The sequence below is a fragment of the Sus scrofa genome, chromosome 5 (genome assembly GCF_000003025.6).
Source record: "Sus scrofa isolate TJ Tabasco breed Duroc chromosome 5, Sscrofa11.1, whole genome shotgun sequence".
NCBI lineage: Eukaryota > Metazoa > Chordata > Mammalia > Artiodactyla > Suidae > Sus > Sus scrofa.
The window spans coordinates 4,990,272-5,005,765 of NC_010447.5; the positions used below are offsets into that span (position 1 = coordinate 4,990,272).

A 15,494-nucleotide genomic window follows, 5' to 3' on the forward strand; every position below is an offset into this window, starting at 1 on the left:
CAGAGAGGACCCCTCCAGCCTCTTCCTAGTGCCCAGCAGTGCCGGTCAGTCCTCGGCTCGTGGCCCCATCACTCGCACCCCTGCTCTGTCCTCACACGGCCTCCTGTCCTCCTGCGACTGCCTCTCCCCTCCTCTAAGGGCCCAGTCATAGTGGGTGGGGGCCCCTCCTACTCCAGGGGGGCCTCATCTTCACTTACATCTTGGTTTTTTGGCCACGCACACAGCTTTCTAAAGTTCCTGGGCCAGGGCTCGAACCTGCGCCACAGCAGGAACCAGAGCCACGGCGGTGCCAATGCTGAGTCTTTAACTACTAGGCCACCAGGGAACGCCTTAACTTACATCTTTTTTTTTAATTTGATGAATTCTATTATATTCATAGTTGCACAACCATCATCAGAACCTAATTTGGAGACATTTCCATCTGCAAGGACCCTACTTCCTAAAACTGTCACCTTCGTAGGCCCCAGGGATTAGGACCTGAATGGCTCTTTTGGGGTCACACGCTTCAGCCCATGACAGAATCTTCACTCACGTTCCGTTCCAGGCCCTCTCGGTCCGCTGGTCAACGGTCACATGAGCAAAGTGCATCCCGGCCTGAGCCTCCCTGGGTTAGGGCAGCACAGACTCTCCACAGGGCCCCTGCCATCAAGAGGGGATGCGGGTGGCGGCCACTCTCCCGTCCTGGCTATGGTGAAGCTGGACACTTACCCGGCCTTGCCCACTCACTACTTCCACCTGCTCACGTGCTCACCGACCTGGCACCTGTCAAGGCTGGGCCCATACGGCTTCCTGAGCGGCCACACGCCCGGAGCTGGAGTCACAGGCTATATCTGGCTCCAGCGTGACCAGCAGAACATTCTCCACTTCATTATTCATCCCCCAGCGCCTCAACAGCCCCAGTGACTCTCTCTTGCTAAGAATTAGATTTCTTTTGGGAGTTCCCATTGTGGCTCAGCAGTAATGAACCTAAGTAGTATCCATGAGGATTCGGGTTCGATCCCTGGCCTCGCTCGATGGGTTAGGGATCTGGTGTTGCTGTGAGCTGTGGTGTAGGTTGCAGACGTGGCTCAGATCTGGCATGGCTGCGGCTGTGGTGTAGTCCGGCAGCTGCAGCGGATTCCACCCCTAGCCTGGGAACCTCCATATGCCGCAGCACGGCCCTAAAAAGCAAAAAAAAAAAAAAACTAGCTCTTTTGCAGCAGGGCATTTGCAGCCGCCAAGCGCACCTTTGATTACAGGGCTCCTGTCAAAAGAGACCTTTTCGACCATCAGAAGGACGCTCACAGAGAACGTGGCACCAAAGACCCCTGCTTCCCCCTCTGTGGCTGTTTCTCAGGGGCGTGACTGCACAGATTAGACAGATCCCCCAGCACCCGGACGGGGCGCAGCCGTGGCACAGGCGGAACTAAATCCCCAGGCTGCCTGGGCCTCGGCTCCGGTTCGCACCCCTACCTGATACGCTCCTCCACGCGTGCACCGGTGACAAAAGTGTGCGCTCAGGTGACACGTGACGGGTCACCAGGCCCTTCCTCCCACGTTCTCGGGTTTAACTCTTAAAGCACATTCCAGCCCCGGGCGAGGGAGCTGACGCCGCCGCCAACCCCCTCGTTCAGCGAGGGCCGAACCCAGCTCAAGGTCACCAAGCAAAGAGGGACAGGGGACCCAGGTCTTGTCTCTCTTCCCACCAATCTGCGTATGTAAAGGGGACAGAAGATCATTGTGGGGGCAAGGGGTGGGGGAGGGGGTTCTTTTTTTCCCTTCGCCTTTTAAAGTTTTACTGACGTAGAGTTGATTCACAAGGTGGCAGCAAAGTGACTCAGTGACCCACGTACATGCATCAATTCTTTTCCAGATTCGTTTCCCCCATGGATGATCACAGGACGCTGGGTAGAGTTCCCGCTTCCACGCAGCAGGTTCCCACTGGCCAGTCATTCCACAGACCTCAGCGCGCACGTGCCCATCCCACACCCCCAGGCCCTCCCTCCCGCCGCCGACTGTCCCCTTTGGTCACCACAAATGTGTTCGCCAAGTCCGCGAGTTTGTTCTGCTCTGCAAATACGTTCGTGTGTATCCTTTTTCAGACGCCACATGTAAGTGGTTCCGTATGATGTTTGTCTTTCATTGTCCAGCTTCACGGACTATGACCGTCTCTGGGTCCAGGGGATTTCTTTTTAAATAAATGTAAATAAATGTTAAAAGACCTCAATCCATAGATCAGCAGTCAGCACGCTGAGGCCTGGGGGTAAATAAGCTTTTGGTAAATAAGCTTTATTGGAACACAGCTGGGCCGCCTGGTTGGTATTTGCTGTGCTGCGTGCTGGCTACACGGGCAGAGCTGAACAGTCGCCACAAGACTAAAATATTTACTGTCTGGTCCTTTCCAGTAAAAGTTTGCAGACCCACTGGAGATGATGGCTGGGAGGAGGAAGAAGGAATTTGGGCAAGTCCTGCCCCGGGCACACCCCCTAGGGCCTTGCATGCCCACAACAGCAAAACCAGAGACCCTGTGCCACCAGCCTCGTCACAGAGGGACCGTCCAGATTCAGCCCTCACCAGAGACAAGCTGAGCTGAGTCTTGAGCACAAAATCCGCTGCCTCCGTGTTCCGGACGGCTGAGCTCGCATCCTGGGCAGAAATCTGCCACCTTTTTTTTTTTTTTTTTTGGTCTTTTTTGTCTTTTTTTTTTTGTCTTTTTAGCGCCACACCTGTGACACATGGAAGTTCCCAGGCTAAGGGTGGAACTGGAGCTGCAGCTGCCAGTCTACCCACAGCCACAGCAGCACCGGATCAGAGCCTCCCCTGCAACCTACACCACAGCTCATGGCAATGCCGGATCCTTAACCCACAGAGCGAGGCCAGGGATCGAACCTGCGTCTTCATGGATGCTCGGCAGATTTGTTTCTGCTGAGCCATGATAAGAACTCCGAAATCTGCCCTCTTCACTAGGAACCAGGGACCAGTCTGAGTTTGATCTCCAGCTTGCATCTCCAAGGCGACCGCGGGCCCTCAGATTCCTTGCAACGTGCTCAGAAGTCACGCTGAAAATTGGATCACTCCAACACGGAGGAAAATAAAAGGAATCAGAGGCCACCACAGCAGTGGGGACCGGCCTCAGAGGGCCTTTTACGGCTGGAGAAATCTAATCTGGAGAAATCTAATCGGCCTCTGCGCTCGGTGTGTTTCCCGCCCCGACCCCCGCTCACACTTTCCCTTGGAGGATACTTTGACTCCAGTTCAAAGCGCGGAACAACATCCAAATTTAATCCGACGGGAGCTAACCTTGCCGACGGACCATCCATCCTCATTCAGTGCCTGAGACGAGGAAGGCGGGGACAAAAGGAGTTCCTTCTACACGGACTGTCCATCACGTTCACCGTGGGCGGGGCGAGAAGACCACTCACCAGAGACCTGGCTCCCCACCCCCACCCCGGGCTTCGGTTTCCTTTGATTGCTTTGGGGAGGCCGCAGGCACAGGGCATAGCAGGGCCTGTGCCAGAACATTCCAGAACATTCCCCAGGCTGCTCAACAAAGGTAGGAATAAATGGCCTGCTCTGTTCTCACAGCAGTCCCTACCTCGAGCCCGCCCCTTCCCTCCCAGTGACTCCCCTAAACGTTGTTAAACCAAGCCCCGGGGTGGCCGGGGGTGCCAGTACTTTGCTATGTTTCCGCCGTGCTCCCCTGAGCATCGCCCACAGCCAGAAGTCAGCAGAGGCGCCCCGCGCATCCCAGCTCCTCCCCCGCAAGCCGAGGGGCCCCTCTCTCCGCCCTCCGTCCTCATCTGAGAAATGGGACCTGCTGTGAGGACAGACCACCACAGCGCTGGGGAGGGTGCTGGCTGCAAGGAAGCATAAGAAAAGAGAAGAGGGAGTTCCCGTCATGGCTCAGTGGTTAACCAGCCCGACTAGGAACTATGAGGTTGCAGGTTCAATCCCTGGCCTTGCTCAGTGGGTTAAGGATCTAGCTTTGCCATGAGCCGTGGTGTAGGTCGCAGACACGGCTTGGATCCCGTGTTGCTGTGGCTGTGGCGTAGGCCGGCAGCTACAGCTCTGATTAGACCCCAAGCCTGGGAACCTCCATATGCCTTGGGTGAGGCCCTAGAAAAGACCCCCCCCCCAAAAAAAAGAGAGAGAGAGAGAAGAGGAGTCCCTTTTGTGGCTCAGCAGATTAAGGACCCGAGGATTAAGGCCAGGGTTCGATCCCTGACCTTGATCAGTGGGTTAAGGATCTGGTGTTGCCCAGAGCTGTGGTGCACGTGGCAGACGCGGCTCAGATCTTGTACTGCTGTGGCTGTGGTGCAGGCCGGCAGCTATGGCTCCGATTTGACCCCTAGCCCGGGACCCTCCATATGCTGTGGGTTTGGCCCTAAAAAGACAAAAGATAAAAAAAGAAAAAAAGAAAAGAAAGAAAAGAAAACTCCTACTTTAGGCTCATGACTGTCAACCACACAGTCCTCTGTGCCCAGACCCCCAGCCTCCATTAGAGTCACCAGGCGGCCACCCCAAGCCGGCGTGGTCCCCCAGGGCCTTGGGCTCATCCACGCCTACAGTCAACACCCCCCCAACCAGTCCCCATTGGCCAAACCCAGGGACATCCAACCACAAGGGTGAGACCCCAGCAACGTGGCAAGAACCAGGCCAGGAGACGAGAGAGAGGGGCCCTAAAACGCAGGAACCAGGCACTGCTCCCCTGACAAGACAGTCTCACTTACAACAGCATCCGAAGAGACAGGCCACCCAGAGACAGGTCTAAGCAAGGCGGCCGAGCCTTGCACACCGAGGACTACATGCCGCTGCAGAAGGAAACTAAGAAGAGACCTAAATCAGCAGAAAGACGTCCCATGTTCATGGACTGGACGACAGAACTGTGAGATGATCCCTCTCCAATCTCGAAATTCAATACGACCCCTGTCACAATCCCCATGGTGACTGCTACAAAAATATCACAGCCACCCTAAAATTCATACCGGCCCTCAAAGGACCCTGAGGAGCCAAAGCAATCTTGAAAAAGAAAGGCGGACAGAGTGGGAGGAATTTCCTACAAAGCTGCAGACGATGTGACACTGGCATAGGTCAGACATGGAGACCAATGGGACAGCCTGCAGTACACCCACTGCTGGTGGTCAGCTGGTTTCAGCAAGGAGGCCAAGCTTGTTCCATGAGGAATAGAGAGGAGACAGCCATGGAGTTTCCACGGAGGCTCAGCAGGTTAAGAATCTGACTAGGATCCTTGAGGATGCAGGTTCAATCCCCAGACTTGCTCAGTGGGTTAAGGATCTGGCGTTGCTGTGGCTGTGGTGTAGGCCGGCAGCTGCAGCTCTGATCTGACCCATGGCCTGGGAACCTCCATATGCTGCAGGTGCAGCCATAAAAATAAAAAAAAAGAGTGGACAGCAAGATCGAAGGTGACATCAAGGAGGGTCTCGCCAGCCCACCAACACCATCAGAGCTGGGCCAATGTCCAGGGCAGGGCCACTCCATTGGTCACCCATCCCACCTTGGTAACTGGTCAGGGGCAGGGGTCGGGGGGGACTCAGTAAATACGTTGATGAATGTCAGTATGCCTGGAAGGCTGAACGATTAACTAATAAGAACGAACAAAGGAGAGTTGAGAAGCGGAGCTGGAGCACTGTACACCAGAGCCAACAATAATATCCCCAACTCATTCTCCCTGCAGCTCTGAGGAACACGGAAGCAACCTCAGTGTCCAGCAAGAGAGGAATGGGTAAGGAAGATGCTGTACAGACATGCGATGGAATACTACACAGCCATGAAAACGAATGAAAGAATGCCATTTGCAGCAACATGAATGGACCTGGAGATGATCATACTAAGTGAAGTTAGCCAGAAGGAGAAAGACAAGTATCACATGATACTGCTTCCATGAAGAATCTAGGGAGCTCCCATCATGGCTCAGCAGAAACAAGTCCAACTAATATCCATGAGGATCAGGTTCGATTCCTGGCCTCGCACAGTGGGTTAAGGATCCGGCATTGCCCTGAGCTGTGGTGTAGGTTGCAGACACAGCTCGAATCCTGAGTTGCTGTGGCTGTGGCGTAGGCCAGCAGCTGTAGCTTTAATTCAACCCCAAGCCTGGGAACCTCCAAATGTTGTAGGTGCGGCCCTAAAAAGCAAAATAGAATAAAAGAGACAAGCAGCAAGGATCTACCGTATAAAACACATGACTACATTCAATATCCCGTGATGAACCACCATGGAGGAGTTCCCTCATGGCTCAGCAGGTTAAGGATCCAGCATTTTCACTGCAGTGGCTCAGGCCTCTGCTGTGGTTCAGGTTCGATCCCTGGCCCGAGAACGTCCGCATGCCATTGGCACAACCAAAAAAAGAAAAAGAAAGAAAAAAGAAAAACCCATAATGGAAAATAATATGAAAAAGAATACATATATATATATATGTATATATATATGAGTCACTTTGTTGTATAGCAGAAGAAACTAACACAACACACTTCAATAAAATACTTTTAAAATAAGTAAACAAATTTTTAAGAAACAGATTAAATTATCGTCTTGACCTTGTGAGTTACAAAGTCCATCCTAAAAGCTGTGACCAGTACGATTCTCTAATGAACAGACTCAAACAGAAAAAGTCAATGAGCTTCATGGAGGAGCCCCCATGCTCCCCACCCTCAGGTTAAGGATCCTGCCTTGGAAATATGCAAAGATAGATACTGACCTACAGCTGACAGGCTCTGAGCTCCTCTCCGCTGCACAACTATTTTTTTAACAGCTTTACTGAGACAGCATTCACATTTCACGCAATTCGCCCTTTTAAAGTGTGCAGTTCAATGATTCTGGACGCAGTCACCGAGCCTTACAACCGTGACCACTGTCAATGTGAGAACACTTCCCTCGCCCCAGAAAGCAAGCCGGCAGCCATCCTTCGTCGCTCCCTGTCTCTCCTGCCCAGGGCCCCTGCCAATCACGACTCTACTTTCTGTGGATTTGCCTGTGTTGGACTTTTCATGCGAACAGAATGATACACTAGGTGGCCTTTTGTGTCTGGCTTCTTGGGCTGAGCATCGTGTTCTCCAGGCTGATCAGCAGGTCACTCCTTTTCGTTGCCAAATAGTATTCCGCTGCGTGGACAGGCCACCCTGGGCGTTTCCGTTCAGGTCTTGATGGACACGTGGGCTGTTTCCACGGCCCAGCCGTCAACCAGCCATGGAGCTCTTCTCTTTCTGATCAAGGCGGCCAAGTGTTTACAAAGAGCAGAGTCTTCTCTTCCCAGGGGTTTTCTAAACAACCAAATGAAGAGCAGCCTTCGAGCAGGGCTCCCAGAAAAGAAAAACCTAAATAATAATTGTAGAAACGTGTCCTTGCCACGAGGCCCGAGCAAAAAAAATAAAATAAAACAAAACCAAGCCCAGCTGCACACAAGAAGATTGAAATTCGGTGCGAGGCGCCAACATCTCAAATCATTAAAATCTCATTATGCTAATAATATGTTTTCTAGATCGACTTAAACACTCTCTTTCCCCAACCAAGTGCAGAGAGTCTCAGGAGCAGCAGAGTCTGAGGATGAAGGCACAGCTCCCGGGACACCGTGTCCCCCGTGCCATCTGTGCACGTCGGCAGCCTGTCACTCCTGAGTCCCCACACCTACCTGAGTCCTCCTCTTAAATGGAAGTAGCGATCCAAACAGGTCACGAGGCTCTCACTATATTGTATCATTTCTGGCCAGTTACCGCCAGCCCGGGGGCTGCCCCTTCTGCATCTCTTCTGTATTTGACGGATAAATTGGGGAGGGGCACATGGCAAGAATGATGCTGACGAGACATCAGTGAGGACAAGGGCTAACCCTGGGGACCGCTTCTTCTGTGCCTGGCCCAGGCATCTTCCCCCGTTTTTACTATTACAATTTTCTCTTTTGTTTCCATTTAGGCCACACCCATGGCATGTGGAAGTTCCCAGGCCAGGGATTGAACCCGCACCACAGCAGTGACCCAAACCACAGCAGTTGAGAACGCCAGATTTTTAACAGCTAGACCACCAGGGAACTTCACTATTAAAATTTTCAAACATTGTCCCCAATTTTTACTATTAAAATTTTCGTGTGTGTGTGAGACTTTTTAGCACCGTACCCACTGCATATAGAGGTTCCCAGGCTAGGGGGGTCTAATCGAAGCTCTAGCCACTGGCCTACGCCACAGCCACAGCAACGCCAGATCGGAGCCTCATCTGCGACCTACACCACAGCTCGCAGCAGTGCCAGATTCTTAACCCACTGAGCGAGGCCAGGGATCAAACCTGCATCCTCATGGATGCTAATCAGATTCGTTTCCACTGAGCTACAACGACGACAGGAACTCCAAAATGTTCAAACATATAGAAACAACTAAAGAACTTGACCCTGGACCCGAACCCCTGCACACCCACCGCCTGGAGTCTACCAGGAGCATTTCCCTGTAACTGTTTCATTACGTATCCATCTGTTCTTCTCTCTCTCCAGCAAGTGATCTGTATTTGTTTCCTGTGGCCGCCTGAACAAATTCCCACAAATGCAGTGGCCTAAAACAACACAGACATATTATCCTACGGTTCCGGGTGGGGGTCGGGAGTCCAAAATAGGTTTCAAGCTGTCAGCAGAAAGTTCCTTCTGGAGCGTGTAGGGGGCATCTGCTGCTTTATTTTTCCAGCTGCCCCGGGCGCCCACATTCCTTGGCTTGCAGCCCTGCGTCCCTCCAGCCTGTTTCCTTAGACACATCTCTTCCCCACAGTGACCTCCTGCCTCCCTTGCGCTCACCTGGAGAATCCAGGTCACTCCCATCTCAAGACCCTCCACTCAATCACATCAGCTAAATCCTTTTTTGCGTGAAAGGTGACACAGCCGCTGGTTCAGGGGTGTGCGCCTCTTTGGGGGGCCATTAATTGGCCTGCCACACCATCTTCATTTTTATGCATTTTCAAGTATACCGCAGACGGGGAGACCTCCCCCTCTAAGCATACGTATCACTAACTAGAGGGCGGTAGTTTTTTTAAAATTTTATATAGTTGATTTACAGGGTTCTGTCCATTTCTGCTGTACAGCAAAGTGACCCAGTTCGACACACGTTCTTTTTCTCACATTCTCCTCCCTCCGGCTCCACCACAGCGGAAGGGATATAGCTCCCTGTGCTGTACAGCAGGATCTCATTGCTTATCCCTCCAAAAGTAATAGTTGGCATCTGCTAACCTCAAACTCTTTGACTATCCCGTTCCCTCCCCACCCCTGGCAACCCCAAGTCTGTTTTAATTCTTTCTTTTGAGTTAAATTTGCATACATTGAAATGCGTGTTTTTAAGCGCACATGCAGTGAGTTTTGACAAAGGCATGCACTGGTGCCTATGCAGCCCCTATCAAGAGCGAGGGCATTCTTATCATAACGGAATAGTCCCCACCCGCCCCGCCCCTCTCCAGCCAGGTCCCATCCCACCCAGAGGCAACCACACAGATGAGCTGTGTCTGTCTAGAACTCCTCCCCCTAAGAAACGGGTCACCACACGCACCCCTTACATCTAGATTCTTTTGCTCAGCAAGAGCGATGCTGAGAGTCACAGTGTGTGTGCCCTGGCACGTGTTCCTTCTTGCTGCCCAGAAGCCTTCTGTCCCATGGGTACAGCCCCGCCCACCTCTCCATCCTCCTGGAGAGCCTGGCTGATATCATGAATAGAGTCGCTATGGGCATCCTGGTGCCAGCCTTCGTACGGGCACAGGTTTCCACCTCCCTTGAGTAAGTATCTCAGATGGGAATTGCTGGGTCACAGGGAGAATGTAGGTTGAGTTCTTCAAGAAACTACCAACCTGGGAGTTCCCTCTGTGGCTCAGCAGGTTAAGAACCTCACTAGTATCCATGAGGATGCAGGTTCAATCCCTGGCCTCACTCAGTAGGTTAAGGATCTGGCGTTGCTGTGAGCTGTGGTGTAGGTGCAGATGTGGCTCGGATCCCGAGTTGCTGTGGCTGTGGTGCAGGCCAGCAGCTAGAGCTCCGATTTGACCCCTAGCCTGGGAACCTCCATATACCACTGGTGTGGCTTTAGAACAGCAAAAAAAAAAAAAAAAAAAAAAAAAAAAAGAAAGAAAAAAGATAGATATTTGATCTTCCCCAATTCCTAAGTGATGAGAGCGATAAAGATGTCTTATGTGGGAGTTCCCACTGTGGCACAACAGGATCAACAGCGTCTCTGCAGCCAGTGGCAGGGATGTGGGTTCGATGTCTGGCCCGGCACAGTGGGTTAAGGATCTGGCATTGCTGAAGCTATAGGTCTCAATTCTGGCTCGGATTCGATCCCTGGCCTGGGAACGCCATGTGCTACAGGGTGGCCGACAAAGAAAAAAGAAAAAAAAAAAAAAAGATGTCCTATGTGAATGAGGTAACTTTTGGAAAAGCCCCCAGGTAACCTAAGGATGGAGGCTTGTTGCCAGGGGAACCAAGCCCTTGATTAGGATTGGTAATTTCAGTCCCACCCCCAAACTTCCGGGGAGGGGCGGGCTAGAGATGGATTGGGCCAGTCTCCAATGGCAATGAATTAACCAACTGTGCCCACACAGTGAAGCCTCCACAAAGCCCAGGAGGACTGGGTGCAGAGAGCCCCGGGGCTGGTGATCCACAGAGGTGCTGGGTGAGGGGGGGCACCCCTCCCCACTTATTTGCCCCGTGCATCTCTTGCATCCAGCTGTTCCTGAGCGATACCCCTTTAGGAGAAACTGGTCATCTAGCCAGTACAGTGTTTCTCTGCGTCAAAGAGCTACTCCAGCAAATGAAGCCAATCCAAGCCGGGGCTCATGGGAAGCTCAGATTTAGAGCCTGTTGGTCAGAACTTGGGATCAGCATGTGAAGTGGGGGTCAGTCTTGCGGGACTGAGGCTTTAATGTGTGGAATCTGATGCCCCCTCCAGATCATGTCAGAACAGAACTGCACTGCAGGGCAGCAGGCTAGTGTCGCAGAACTGCTGGATGGGGGGGCAAGCCCTCCCCCACCCCACGTGGGAACTAGGGTCAGCATCGCAGCTGGTGATCACGAGTGGACCTGGAACCTGAATCACAGGACAGTTCTTTCCCACGCCATCGCTTGATCAAGCCAAGTTCAAATGACATCATTTCATTAAGAAACTCCCTTAATTTCCCACCAACCCTAAGAGTTGCGTACTTTCTGGAGAAGAGGAACCCGAGGCGTTAGCTCCCTGGTGGCCTAGCGGTTAAGGATCCAGCATTGTCACCACGGTGGTGGCTTGGGTTCCATCCCTGGCCCGGGGAACTTCTGCATGCCACAGGCAAAGGGCAAAGGGCAGGGAAGTGCCCACCCCAGGTCAAAGCCGCAGGGTGCAGCAGTAAGCACTGAAACCCTCAAAGGCCAGGGCTGTGACCACTGCACAAACTGCCTCTTGCGTACTTAGCAAGCAAACCAAGACCACGTTAAGAGGCTGAAAGCATCTCTTAGCATCTCTGGAGACGAGACAATGACAGCCAGGGGACCCAGGCTGACAGGAGACGGGTCACAGAGCCAACCACGTCTGGCAGGAAGGTACAAGACGTGGTGGGTGAGGTGGCAGCACGGGGCCCCCACCTGCTGGAGGCTGACAGTCAAGCCAATGGGCAGAGGGAACAGCATACGTGAAGGCCCGGAGCCAAGGACAATGAGCTGAGCAGGCGACAGGGGGCCGTGGGGACCTGGACTGGGTCCTGGAGCAGCACGAAGCTGCCGAGGCTCCGTCACGGTTCTGCAAATGCCAACGAGCCCATTCAGCACAAAATTAAGCTCATGTGTCTCCTCTGTAGTATCCGTCTTACTGGGGCTGCCTGCATCTCCACTGCCAGGAATGATAATGACGCGACTGCGAGCCAGCTGGGAAGGTTACTTGCGTTTGAATCACTCGGCAGACAAGTTGGTGGCAATTAAGAGCCAGGCTGCCAGAGTTTTAATCTCCCCAGCCGGCAGAGTGACCTCTTGCAATGGACTTCGCTCCTCTGAGCCTCCGTTTGCTCATCTGCAAAATGGGGATAACCGCGTGCTGCCCACTTCCCAGCTTTGGGTGAAGATTAAACGAGGTCACCTGTGGAGTGGTTGGCACCATGCTTGGAATATCCCAGGTGCCAACAAGCCTCAGTCGTGACCACTCGGGGTGGGATTTTTTTTAAAGCCACATCTGCAGCATATGGAGGTTCCCAGGCTAGGGGTCGAATCAGCGCTGCAGCTGCTGGCCTCCACCACGGCCACAGCAATGCCAGATCCAAGCCTCGTCTGCCACCTACACCACAGCTTGTGGTAAGACCAGATCCTTAACCCACTGAGCAAGGCCAGGGATTGAACCCGTATCCTCAAGGACACTATGTCAGATCCTTAACCAGCTGAGCCACAACAGGAACTCCTGGGTGGGATTTTTTTTTTTTTTGGCTGCGCCATGCAGAAGTTCCCAGGCCAAGGATGGAACCTGCGCCCCAGTAGTGACAACACCAGATCCTTAACCATGAGGCCACCAGGGAACTCCTGGGTGTTGCGTGGGCTTTTTTTCATCCTTCTTTTAACATTTCCTTCACTTCTTCTCAGACGATCCTCTATTAAACGTGAACTTGTCAAGTACGGATGCATTCAAGTCTTCCTTTGAAGGGTAATATTCATTGCCAAAACAGGAAAAAAATAAAAGGGACAAACAAACTTCAAATTAGGCTTTGGGCACAATGTCCCTCAAAGTCTATTTATGCCAACAATGAATTACAGACACCGCAACAAGCTGTCCCCCTCCCCCAGCCTGCTCAAAGGATGCTCTGTCCACGCACTTAGAGCAGCGCCGGGACGGTTCTCGCAAGCTCCACGGTAACAGGAGACGCGGCAGACACTGAGGGCGGTTGTGGCTCCATCAAACCAGACAGCTGCTTCCAGGAGAGCTGGATGCCAGCGAGCCCTGGGAGTTAGGAAACATCCGGCCCCTCCTGAACTTTTTAATAACTTAATATTAGACTAAAAACTACATCCTCTGGAATTGCGATTTTTCAAATCAAAGTATGAAAATGTCCAACTTATGAAAACAGCAGCTGTAAACACAGATGGTCTTACTTGGGGAAATCAATATTCCTGACTCACTCTGGGTGACTCACAAGTAAGTCAAGGTTCAAAGGCCCAGACAAAGGAGTTCCCGCTGCGGCACAACGGGACCTCAGTGTCTCTGCAAAGCCAGCGCAGTGGGTTAAAGGATCTGGCATTGCCTCAGATCTGATCCCTGGCCTGGGAACTCCACATGCCGAGGAGCAGCCAAAAAAGAAAAAGGAAAAAAAACCTCAGACCAAGGACAATCATTTCAAAATGCCTAAGCTTAACAAACAAGCATTCAACTGCTAACATGCAAGCATATGAGAAACTGCACAGATTTGCCTAATGTTCTGATTCCTCAGGCTGCTGGCAAGGAAGGAGGCCGAGGTGGGCGGAAAGGCCCCGACGAGCAGGGCTCACACTCCAGGACTGCTGCTTCCGCTCAGAAACACCTGCTGCTCGGCAAACGGGGAACTCCGATTCTCTGCACCGCACACCTCAAAGGAGCAGGCTTCCCAGCCACCGTGGGCCAGGAGGGAAGCAGGATGCTAGCTTTCCCCACACACAAATATTTTAAAGGATTTCTGTAACTCTGCTACCAACTGCCAACCCGTGCCTTCACAGGACACACTGCAAAAGAAGCAGCCAGAGCTGCTGAAATGACACAGGACTAGAGTGAGAAAAGGCTTCTATTCTGGGGATGACAATCACTCAGCGCTTAACCCTCCCATATACACTGCAGGCTGGACTAGTCTCTGCATTCTTTCCCCAGCCCAGATGCTGCCTCAGAATCCTTCCTAACACGGGGCACGCAGTCGTTATCAACCGAGCTGAGGCTACTCTCCAGGGGACACAGCCAGCCCTGCCCTACCACTAACCAGCTCTGGAGTCAGCGTCTGTGTCAGTGCCTCACTTGTCAGCAGTATCCATAATTAATACTTACCGAGGAGTTCCCGTCGTGGCGCAGTGGTTAATGAATCCGACTAGGAACCATGAGGTTGCGGGTTCGGTCCCTGCCCTTGTTCAGTGGGTTAACGATCCGGCGTTGCCGTGAACTGTGGTGTAGGTTGCAGACGCGGCTCGGATCCTGCGTTGCTGTGGCTCTGGCATAGGCCGGTGGCTACAGCTCCGACTGGACCCCTAGCCTGGGAACCTCCATATGCCATGGGAGCGGCCCAAGAAATAGCAAAAAGACAAAAAAAAAAAAAAAAAAAAAAAAAAAACTTACCGAGCACTTAATTGCTAATGAAACCCTCACTGCATTTTTTTTTTTTCTTTTTAGGGCCTCACCTGCAGCACATGAAAGTTCTGGGGTAGGAGTCGAATCCTCACTGCAGCTGCCAGCCTACACCACAGCCACAGCCACGCCAGATCCAAGCGGCATCTGTGACCCACACCGCAACTTGCGGCAACACCGGATTCTTAACCCACTGATCGAGGCCAGGGATTGAACCCACAGCCTCACGGATACTAGTTGGGTTCTTAACCAATGAACCATAACGGGAACTCCAACCTTTATGTCATTTTATCTTCACATTGTCTAAGGGCAGGTGCCCCCGAGATCCACGGGGGCCCAGTCAGGAAGAGGCTGAGACAGACGGAGTAACAGACCCACGGAGCAAGGATGTGAGCGCAGGCCTGGCTCACCCACCTCCCACCTGCTCCCCCACCACCACCTCCAGGGTGCTACCTCCCACACCAACACCAACACGCTGCCCTGCTGGGAACCCAAGAGGTCTCGACAGCTGGGGAAAGGCAGAGGTGGCATCTTCCCCGCATTTCCCCAGCTCAGAAATGAGGAAGTGGGGCCCCAAAGCCTTCCCACTCAGAGGGTGAGACCCAGAGTGCCCAAGGGGATTCCATGGCCAGAGGATGCTCGGAGAAGGCAGAAGGACCACTGGCTTCCCAGAGCCAATCACGTGATGCCTCGGGTGCTGTGAGCCCCAGGGACCAGACGATGGCAGAACCCACTGCCCATTCCATTTTCTCTCATGATCAGAACACGGTACCACGTTTAATGTTTACGAAGGAGCATCTCCAGCCGTAAAAGAGAACGAAAGAATCCCCTTGGCAGCAACACGGACGGACCTGGAGAGATGACCCCACGAAGTAAGTCCGACACAGAAAGTCAAGCATCAGGTGATATCACTTATGCGTGGAATCCAAAAATGACACAAACGGACTTATTTACAAAACAGAAAGAGACTCACAGACACAGAAAACAACTTACGGTTACCAAAGGGGAAGGGGAGGGGAAGGGATAAGTTAGGAGTTGGGGATTAACATAAGAGCGTTACTATATATAAAATAGGTAACCAACAAGGACCTACTGTAGAGCACAGGGAACTGAACTCAATAGTCTGTAATAGCCGAGGGTGGAAAAGAATCTGAAAAAGAATATATAGATACACAGATGTGTGTGCGTGTGTGCGCGTGCAGAACTGAATCCCCTGCTGTGTACCTGACGCTA

The 15,494-nt window shown here is 52.5% G+C and overlaps 1 protein-coding gene across 1 annotated transcript in view; it reads right to left on the reverse strand.

Moving 5' to 3' along the window:
* PARVB (parvin beta) overlaps positions 1-15,494 on the reverse strand; it is a 108,828-nt gene that overhangs the window by 83,605 nt on the left and 9,729 nt on the right.